Here is an 11,164-nt window from a genome sequence, read left to right on the forward strand (position 1 = left end):
TTTCATGACAAAGACACCAAAAGCAATGGAAACAAAAGTAAAAATTGACAAATGAGGTCTAATTAAACTTAAGAGCATCTGCACAGAAAAATAAAATATCAACAGAGTAAACAGAAACCTACAGAATGAGAGAAATTATTTGCAAACTATGCATCTGACAAAGATCTAATATCCAGCATTTATAAGGAACTTAAACAAATTTACAAGATAAAAACAAACAACCCTATTAAAAAGTGGGCAAGGGACATGAACAGACACTTTTCAAAAGAAGCCAACAAATACATGAATGCAAGCTCAATATCACTGTTCATTAGAGAAATGAAAATCAAAACCACAATGAGATACCCTCTCACACCAGTCCGAATGGCCATTATTAAAAACTCAAAAACTAACAGATGCTGGCTAGGTTGTGGAGAAAATGGAACACTTATACGCTGTTGGTGGTAGTGTAAATTAGTTCTAACATTGTGGAAAACAGTATGGTGATTCCTCAAAGAGCTAAAAGCAGAACTATCATTCTACCCACCAGTTCCATTACTGAGTATATACCCAGAGGAATATAAATCATTCTATCATAAAGATCCATGTAGGCAAATGTTCATTGCAGCACCATTCCCAATAGCAAAGACATGGAATCAAACTAAATGTCCATCAGTGACAGATTGGTTGAAGAAAATGTGGTATATATACATCATGGAATACTATGCAGCCATAAAAATGAATGCAATAATGTCTTTTGTGGGAACATGGATGGAGCTTGAGACCATATCCTTAGCAAACTAACGCAGGAACAGAAAACCAAATACCACATGTCCTCACTTATAAGTGGGAGATAAATGATGAACCCATGAACACAAAGAAGGGAACAACACACACTAGGGTCTACTTCAGGGTGGAAGGTGGGAGGAGGGAGATGATCAGGAAAAATAACTAACAGGTGCTAGGCTTAATACCTGGGTGATGAAATAACAAGTATAACACACCCCCATGACATGAGTTTACCTATATAGCAAACCTTCGCCTGTATCCCTGAACCTAAAAGTTCAAAAAATATTATTTCTTAAACTTATCACACAATTGGCAAAGAGTCATTTCTAGCCTTTTCCCCAATAGAAATAGGGGGATTTCAGAAACCTTACATCATTTTTCTGGTACGTTTTATGAGAGGTTAGAGGCCAAAGAATCACAGTGTGCTTTGTTATCCCAAGAATATATGTGGGCCGCACTGCCTAGCAAATTTAGAACTCTTTGTAATAGACTCAACAGTTATTTAAAAAGAAATTTACAGGTTAGCCTGCCCTAAAGCTGTTGCAGAAAAATGAGGATTTCACTTGTTCCGGAAACAATTATCAGAAGTATAGTGCTCCAAAGATGAAGCTTTTTTCTCACATTTGTATATTAATAATCATTAACAGTCCAATTCCCATTTGAAGCAAGCTACCTTTTATTCTGTAATGCTCCCCTTTTTCCATCAGAAAATTAGAAATTTGAAAGAATGTAACCACTTGTGGAAAAAACATAGTTATATATTTTTATCTACTACATTTTGAAGAAAATGTAACTGCCCCGTGAGTTCTTCCTGCCCACTGCAAAAACAAAACAAATTCACCGAGACCATGGCATTGCAGTAGAGTTTAATTGACATGAGGCCGGCCATGCCACATGGGAGACAGAGTTGTTACCCAAATCAATCTCCCAGAAAATTTGAAGGCTACGGTTTTTCAAGGATAGTTTAGTGGGCCAGGGAGTCGGCTTCTGGGTGAGGCCACAGGACCAGCTGGCAGTAGTTGGTGGGTCCGAGTGGACACACAGGTCATCAGAAATACAAACACCTGAAAAGACATCTCAAAAGGCCAATCCTAGGGTCTACAATAGTGATGTTATCTGCAAGAGTAATGGGGGAAGTTACAAGTCTTGTGACCTCTCGGATAATGGCTGGTAATTGTTTATATCTACTCCTTAGCAGAATTTAGACCCCTCACACTCTAACCTGGTGGCCTTTCGTTAGCTTTACAAAGGCAGTTTAGTTTTGGGGAAGGACTATTATCATCTAAACTATAAAGGTCTCCCAAAATTAGCTTGGTTGGTCTAAGCCCAAGAATGACCAAGAGCAGTTTGGAGGTTAAAGGCAAGATGGGGGTTGGTTAGATCGGATCTCTTTCACTGTCATAATTTTCTCACTGTTATAATGTTTGCAAAGGCAGCTTCAAAAAGTATATATGTAACACATACTTTTTTAAGCTATAGGAAATATGAGGAGAGGTAAGCTCTATGGTCAACACTTTACTTTCATTGTTTTATTTAATTCTCACAGCAACTTTTCAAAGTTGAGGACGCAGAGAGAGAGAAAATCCTTTGCCTAGTTCAGCATATCCGGATCCATCTGGCTCTCTAATCTCGTTGAGTCAAACTTTAATACATTTTTATCTCTTTTGACTGGGAGGAAGCACGTATTAGAAACAGCACACTATCTGAGACCTTGGGCAAGAGTCTTGGTTCTTCTGTGGCATAATTCCTCATTCTATGTCAAAAGAGACAATATAATAATCTGCTCTCCCAAACTTGCAAAACAGTTTCCAAAGAGCTTGCTCTCTGGTGATACAGGAATGGATTGGGCAGGCCTGGAAAAGATGCTTCGTCGAATGACAGTGGGCAGGAGCTGGGTAGGCTGATGCATCTGTCCGTAGAATGATGGACCGGGAAGTACTGGAAGTAGTGGTAGGTACTAATTGCACTCAAGGAACATTTTTGTGGGGAGTTGAGCAGCCTGTTCTCTCCCATTAAAGGGAACCCAGCTGATATGTAAGGAAGACTGACATTACCATGCCTGAGTTTCCCCCTTCCCTCTGCAGAATAATTCACATATATCTTTTTTTTTTTTAATACCTTAAGTTCTGGGTTACATGTGCAGAACGTACAGTTTTGTTACATAGGCATTCACGTGCCCTGGTGGTTTGCTGTACCCATCAACCCATCACCTACATTAGGTATTTCTCCTAATGTTATCCCTCCCCTAGCCCCCAATCCATGGACCGGCCCTGGTGTGTGATGTTCCCCTCCCTGTATCCATGTGTTCTCATTGTTCAACTCCTACTTGTGAGTGAGAACATATGGTGTTTGGTTTTCTGATCTCGTGATAGTTTGCTGAGAATGATAGTTTCCAGCTTCATCCATGTCCCTGCAAAGGACGTGAACTCATCCTTTTTTATGGCTGCATAGTATTCCATGGTGTATATGTGCCACATTTTCTTAATCCAGTCTACCACTGATGGACATTTGGGTTGGTTCCAAGCTTTTACTATTGTGAATAGTGCTGCAATAAACATATGTGTGCATGAATTAACATATATCTTTAAGGGCAGCTAGCATCCATCATATCTTTTCCATGTGCCTGGCATTGTTTATCTATTAAATCTCATTTAATTATCTCAACAATACTATGAAGTACAGTAAGTACTTTTTAAATCTCTATTTTACAGAAGGTACAGTCAAAGATTTGAGTGTATGTCTTGCTAAAGTTCACAGAACTGGTAGATGAATAAATCACCTTGCTTTAATTATGAACCCATCTGTAGCACTTCCATAGGCTTCCGTGTATTTTTACAAAATTGTGGAGCCTTTGATTTCCCTTAGCTGAGAGAAGCTAAAGGACAAGCTTTAAAATAGACCAGCAACATAATCTCATTTTCATGAGAATTACTAATATAAGATTAACCTGATTTTATTGTCTCAGCCCTATAACCTTCAACCTGTCCCAGACCATTGTGCCTGAGAACCTGGGTCTTCAAAAGAGATAGAAAGGTTACTTAGCACGCAATGGTAACTCTATGTTTAAATAATAGTTTTATTGAAATGTAATTCAAATACTATAAAATTACCTTTTTTAAAGTGTACAATTCAGTTGTTTTTACTATATCCACAAAGATGTACAACTATCACCAAGTCAATTTTATAACATTTTTGTCACCCCCTAAAGAAACCCCCATTAGCAGTCACTCTACATTTCTCCCCATCTTCTCTAGACCTAGGAAATTAGCAATCTATTTTCTGTCTTTATGAATTTCCCTATTCCAGAAATTGAATATAAGTAGATTCATACTATATGCAGTTCTTTGTGACTAACTCCTTTCACTTAGCATAATATTTTCATGGTTCATCCAGGTTATAGTGTGTATCAGTACTGCATTCCTTCTTATGGGTGCATAATATTCCATTGTATGAATATAAAACATTGTATTTATTCATCCATCAATTGATTGACATTTGGATTCTTTTCACTTCTTGCCTGTTATGAATAATGCTATTATGAAATTCTAGGAAAGGTTTCTGTGTGAACATATGTTTTCAATTCTCTCTAGGAGCGGAATGACTGATTTATGTAGAAACTCAAGGTTTCTACATCTTAAGGAAAGGGTATTGCCAAATTGTTTTGCAAAGTATTAGTGGTTATGAAGTTATATCTCATTGGTTATAATTTGCGTTTCTCTAACAGCTAATTATTTTGAGCATCTTTTTATGTACTTATTAGCCATTTGTATATCTTAGTTGGAGAAATGGCTACTAAATCCTTTTTGTATTTCTAAAACTGAGTTATTTATGTTTTTGTCGTTGAGTTGTAAGAGTTGTTTATGTATTCTGGATACAAACTCCTTATAAGATACATGATTTGCGAATATTTTCTCTCATTATGTGGATTGTCTTTTCACTTTCTTGATAGTGTCCCTTAAGCACAAAAGCTTTTAATATTATAAAAAGTGGTTTCATATCCAGGAAACCATTGCTTGGTCCTAAGACATAAATATTTACTCCTATATTTTCTCCTGAGAATTTCATCAATACTTGTTATTTTTCGTGTGTTTGATAATAGCCATTCTAATAGGTATGAGATGATGTATCATTGTGGTTTTAATTTGTATTTCTCTGATATTGAACATTTTTTCATATTCCTGTTGGCTGTTTGTATATCTTCTTTTGAAAAATGTCTATTTAAATTCTTTGCCCATTTTTAATAGGGTTATTTCTATTTTTTTGCTATTGAGTTTGCTATTTTTTAAAATATGGGCATTTTGAGTAATAAATTTCCCTCTAAACACTGCCTTCAATGTATCCCATGAGTCATGTTTTTTTTTTGTTTGTTTTTTTCATTTTCATTCATCTCAAAGTACTTTCTAATTTCCTTTGTGATTTCTTCTTTAATCCATTGGTTTTTGTTTGTTTGTTTGTTTGTTTTAGCAGTGTGTTGCTTAATTTCTACATATTTGTGAATTTCCTAAATTTTGTTCATTGGTTAATTTCTAATTTTATTCCATTGTAGTCGGAGGACATTCTTTACATGATGTAAATCCTTTTTAATTTATGGAGGCTGGTTTTGTGGTCCGACATGTCATCTATCCTGAAGAATGTTCCATGTGCACTTGGAAAGACTGTATATTCTGTTGTTGAGTGTAGTGTTATTTAGATGTCTGCTGGGTTTACTTCAAGTGTTGTTTCAGCCTTTTATTTTCTTTTTGATCTTCTGTCTCCTTGTTATATCCATTATTAAAAGTGAGGTATTGAAGTTTCCGATTGTTGTTACTGAATTTAGTATTTTCTTTACAGTTCTGTCAGTTTTTACTTCGTGTATTTTTAGATTTTGTTGTCACATGTACACACATTTATAATTGTTTTTCTTATTTCTGATGAATTTATTCTTTTATCATTACAAAATGTTCTTCTTAAAGTCTACTTTGTTCGATATTAATATAGAAACTCCAGCTCTCTTTTGGTTACCTTATGCATTATATCCCCTTTACCATCCTTTTATTTTCTTGCTTTGGTTTTTGAAATTGGTTTTTCTTTTCTGCCGCTCCCCGCTCCCTTGGAGCGCTGCTCAAGCTGCACCCCACTCACTCCTAGCTGTGGGCTCCTGCTAAGCTAGAGATGCCATCGTCTCCCTTCAGCCGCCATCATGATTTATCTACTGGGACTTCATCAGCCATGATGAGATGTTCTCCCACATTTACAAGATCTGGGAGACTGTGGATGGGCTCTGCCTGGAGGTGGAGGGAAGATGGTAAGTAGGACAGAAGGTAACATTGATGACTCGCTCATTGGTGGAAATGCCTCCGCCGAAGGCACTGAAAGCAAAGGTACCGAAAGCACAGTAATCACTGGTATGCATACTGTCATGAACCATCATCTGCAGGAAACAAGCTTCACGAAAGCAAGTCTACAAGAAGTATAATACACCAAAGATTATATGAAATCAACCAATGGCAAACTTGAAGAACAGAGACCAGAAAGGGTAAAACCTTTTATGACAGGGGCTGCAGAACAAATCAAGCACATCCTTGCTAATTTCAAAAGCTACTGGTTCTTTATGGGTGAAAACATGAATCCAGATGGCATGGTTGCTCCACAGGACTACCGTGAGGTTGGCATAACCCATATGTGATTTCCTTTAAGGATGGCTTAGAGATGGAAAAAATATTAACAAATTTGGCAATTACTTTGGATCTATTACCTGTCATCATAACAGACTTCTGCTTGTCAGCCACACAACACCAGGACTTAAGACAAATGGGACTGATGTCATCTTGAGCTCTTCATTTATTTTGACCGTGATTTGGAGTGGAGGCATTGTTTTTAAGAAAAACATGTCATGTAGGTGGTCTACAAAAAAAGCATTTATACTAAAAAAAAAAAAAAAAAAAAAAAAAAAAAAAAGAAAGAAACGTTTTTGAATCAAAAGTATGTGTTGACATTTTTGGCCGGTTCACTGCCATGGTGTCAATCCTGTGCTCTCTAGTTCTCTGGGCTTTCTCCTTGCTTGCCTTCTTGCTCTGTCATAACCTGCTCTGAAGAAACACTCACCGCTTCCCCCAGCAAATTGACTGGCCTGTGGAGGAGAGGGGCATGCAGCTGTGCCTTGCCCAGCTCTCTGAGCATGCCATGGCTCCAACCTGAGGGTCTGTGAGAAGTGCAGGCTACAACCTGTACAATGCCCATGATTAGACAATACCACCTATGGAGAAAGCACTCATGAAAACAGACATTCAGATAGCTCTTCCTTCTCTGGGTGTTATGGAAGAGTAGTTCCATGGTCTGGCTTGGCTGCAAAACACTTTATTGATGTAGGAGCTGGTGTCATAGATGAAAATTATAGAGGAAATATTGGTGTTGTACTGTTTAATTTTGGCAAAGTTTGAAGTCAAAAACAGTGATCAAATTGCACAGTTCAGTTCTGAATGGATTTTTTTTTTTAAATCTAGAAACAGAAGAAGTTCAAGCTTTGGATGACACTGAAAGGGGTTTAGGAGGTTTTGGTTCCACTGGAAATAATTAAAATTTATGCCAAGAGTAGAAAATGAGAAATTATACATTTTTCTTAAAAATAGGCCGGGCTTGGTGGCTCATGCCTGTAATCCCAGCACTTTGGGAGGTCGAGGCGGGTGGATCACGAGGTCAGGAGTTCAAGACCAGCCTGACCAACATGCTGAAACCCCCGCGTCTACTAAAAACAAAAAAAAAATTAGCCAGGCGTGGTGGCACGTGCCTGTAATCCCAGCTACTCAGAAGGCTTAGGCAGGAGAATTGCTTGAACCCAGGATGCCGGGGGTGCAGTGAGCAGAGATTGAGACACTGCACTGCAGCTTGGGTGACAGAGCGAAACCTCATCTCAAAAAAATAATAGTAATAAAATAAAATAAATAATTTTTGCTTAAAATAATTATATATTTTGTAGACAGCATATGGCTGGATCATGTTTTTAAATCTATTTTCCAATCTCTGCCTTTTGATTGGAATTTTAATCCATTTTAATTTAATCCATTTACATTTAATGGATTATCAGTTATGATATGAAAATATTTATATCTGCCACTTTACGATTTGTCTTATATATTTCTCTTATGCCCTTTTTTGCTCCTCTAGCCTTTCATTATTGCCTTCTTTTTTGTTACATATATATTTTTTATTGTAACATTTTAGTTCCCCTTCTTTTTTTATTTTACTATATTTTTGACTTATTTTCTTAGTGGGTGCCCTGGAGATTATAATTAGCAATTATAACAAGCACTTTGGATTAATACCAATTTAATGTCAATAATATACAAAAACTCTGCCACTATATGTTTGTTCTATGGCCCCATTTTTATGTTACCATTGTTATATAAATTACATCTTTAAACATTATAGGCTTATCTAATTATTACTTTATGCAGTCATATTTTATTTTTATTTTATTTCTTTATTTTTATTTCCATTTTATTTTAGATTCAAGAGGTACATGTGTGGGTTTGTTACAAGGGTATATTGTATGATGCTGAGGCTTGCACTTCCACTGATCCCAACACTCAGATAGTGATCCCAACTTCCAATAGGAAGATTTTCACCACTCTACCTCTCTCTCCCTTATAGTAGTCCCTGGTGTTTATTGTTCCAAACTCTATGTCAAGATTTAGCTCCCACTTATGAGTGAGAACATGTGATACTTGCTTTTCTGTTCCTACATTAATTTGCTTAGGACAATGGCCTCCAGCTGCATTCATGTTGCTGCAAAGAACATGATTTCATTCTTTTTTATGGCTACATGGTATTCCGTAGTGTATATGCACTATACTTTCTTTGTCCAATCCACAGTTGGTGGGCACCTAGGTTGTTTTCATGTCCTTGCTATTTTGAATAGTGCTGTAAGGAACATAGAAGTATATGTTACTTTTTTGTAGAACAATTTGGTTATATACACAGGAATGGGATTTCTAGGTCAAACGGTCACTGTTTTAGCTCTTGAGAAATTCCCAGGGTCCTTTCTATAGTGGCTGAACTAATTTACATTTTCACTAACAGTGTATAAATGTTCTCTTTTCTTCACAGCCTCACCAATGTCTGTTATTTTTTGAATTTTTAATAATAGCCATTCTGACTAGTGTGAGATGGTATCTTATTGTGGTTTTGATTTGCATTTCTCTGATGATTAGTAATGTAAGCATTTTTTCATATGTTTGTTGGTCACTTTTACGTCTTTTTTGAGAAGTGTCTGTCCTTTGCTCACTTTTTAATGGGGTTACTTTGTTTTTTTCTTGTTGATTTATTTTAGTTTCTTATAGATTCTGGATATTAGACCTTTGCTGGATACATAGTTTACAAATGTTTTCTCCCATTCTGCAGGTTGTCTATTTACTCTGTTGAGAGTTCCATTTGCTGTGCAGAAGCTCTTTGGTTTAATTTGTTCCCATTCATCAGTTTTTGTTTTCCTTGCAATTGCTTTTGAGGATTTGGTCATAAATTATTTGCCATGGCTGATGTTGAGAAGGACATTTCCTAGGTTTTCTTCTAGGAATTTTATAATTTGAGATTTAACATTTAATTATTTCATTCATCTTGAGTTAATTTTTGTGTATGGTGATAGGTATGGGCCTAGTTTTTTTCTGCATATGGTTAGCCAGTTTTCCCAGCACCATTGATAATAGAAGTCCTTTCCCCATTGCCTATTTTTGTTAACTTTGATGAATATCAGTTGGTTATAGGTTGATTATGATAAGCGAGTACCTTTTGATTCCTGGTTTTTTTTTTTTTTTAATTAAAAAAGAATTGGCTGGGCATTGTGGCTCAGGTGTGTAATCTTAGTGCTTTGGGAGGCTGAGGTAGGAGGATTACTTGAAACCAGGAGTTTGAGACCAGCCTGGGTAACATAGTAACACTCTGTGTCTAAAAATAAATAAATAAATAAATAAATAAATAAATAAATAAATCTGCTGTCTGTTGTGGTGCCTGCTTATAGTCTCAGCTACTCAGCTTCTCTTGAGTACTTCTCCTGAGCAGCTGGGACTACAAGGTCCCAGCTGAGATGGGAGGCTGCAGTGAGCTTTGATCCTGCCACTGCGTTCCAGTGTGGACAACAGAGTGAGATGCTGTCCCTGCCCCTCACCCCCAAAATAATTGATATTTGATTTTTTAAGAAAATCATTTATTGAGTTGATTAACTTTTTTCCTTTTTGACATTTCAACTTGATGTTTTGCTAATATTGAACAAACTTTACATTCCCAGACTAAACTGTCTTTAATCATGGGATTGTGGTCTTTTAAAATATTGTTTGACTTTATTTTCTAATGTTTTATTTAGGATTTTTGTATCAATAATTATGAGTGAAATTGGGATATAGTTTTCTGTTAAGTTTTAGAATCAGTGTTACATGGTTTTGTACAAATAATTGGAAATCTTTCCACCTTTTTCCTCTGGAAAATTTAACAAACATTTAAATATTTATTCCTTGAAGATTTGAAAGACTTCATCTGGAAAGCGCTCTAATCCTTGTACTTTGGAGGATATTTAGCCTTAGGTAACTTGAAAAATATTTTCCAGGGTTACACATTTCTGTAGATTGTCTGCCTACTCAAGTTTTCTTTTCTTTTTCTTTTTTTTCTTTTTTCTTTTTTTAAATTTGTATCCTTCTCAAAAGCTATATATATATTTTTTTCCGGATTTTCAAACTTACTAACAAGGAGTTTAAATTACCTCACTATTGGTAGTCATTTTCATTTTCTCATTCTTAATTGTTCTTTTATTTTAGAATTTTATCACAGTGATATCAAAGAGTGTGATTTAAACTATTTGCTGTAGGATGTTCCTTTCTTTTTCTTTTCTTCTTCTTTTCTTCTCTTTCTTTTCTGAGACAGAGTCTCCCTCTGTTTCTCAGGCTGGAGTGCAGTGGGGCAATTTCGGGTCACTGCCACCTCTGCCTCCCGGGCTCAAGGGATCCTCCCTCCTCAGCCTCCCAGGTAGCTGGGACTACAGGCTTACACCACAACACCCAGCTAATTTTTTACATTTTTGGTAGAGCTGGGGTTTCGTCATGTTGCCCACACGGGTTTTGAATTCCTGAGCTCAAGAGATCCACCCTCCTCGACCTCCCAAAGTGTTGGGATTACAGGCATGAGCCACCACACTTGGCCCAGGATGCTCCTTTTTGACATTAAGTCAGCTGAATGGCTTGGGAAGCAGGCCATGTTCTTTCAAGTATGTACCCTTTCTTAACCAATGCAGTCTAGAGGCTTGCTTGAAAATGTGATCCCAAGACCACCAGCACTGACCTGGCCAGGGAGCTTGTTGGAGATACAGAATCTCAGGTCCCACCCCAGACTTACAGAGTCACAACCTACATATTTAGCAAGATCTAATAGTGAG

The 11,164-nt window shown here is 36.8% G+C and overlaps 2 pseudogenes; both read left to right on the forward strand.

The window, feature by feature from the left end:
* The first annotated feature begins 6,049 nt into the window (after nucleotides 1-6,049).
* LOC105496740 (translationally-controlled tumor protein-like) lies at nucleotides 6,050-6,579 on the forward strand (annotated as a pseudogene).
* A 253-nt stretch (nucleotides 6,580-6,832) lies between these two features.
* Nucleotides 6,833-7,324, forward strand: LOC105496731 (deoxyuridine 5'-triphosphate nucleotidohydrolase, mitochondrial-like; annotated as a pseudogene).
* Nucleotides 7,325-11,164: the final 3,840 nt, after the last annotated feature.

Source organism: Macaca nemestrina, chromosome 5 (assembly GCF_043159975.1).
Source record: "Macaca nemestrina isolate mMacNem1 chromosome 5, mMacNem.hap1, whole genome shotgun sequence".
Lineage (NCBI taxonomy): Eukaryota > Metazoa > Chordata > Mammalia > Primates > Cercopithecidae > Macaca > Macaca nemestrina.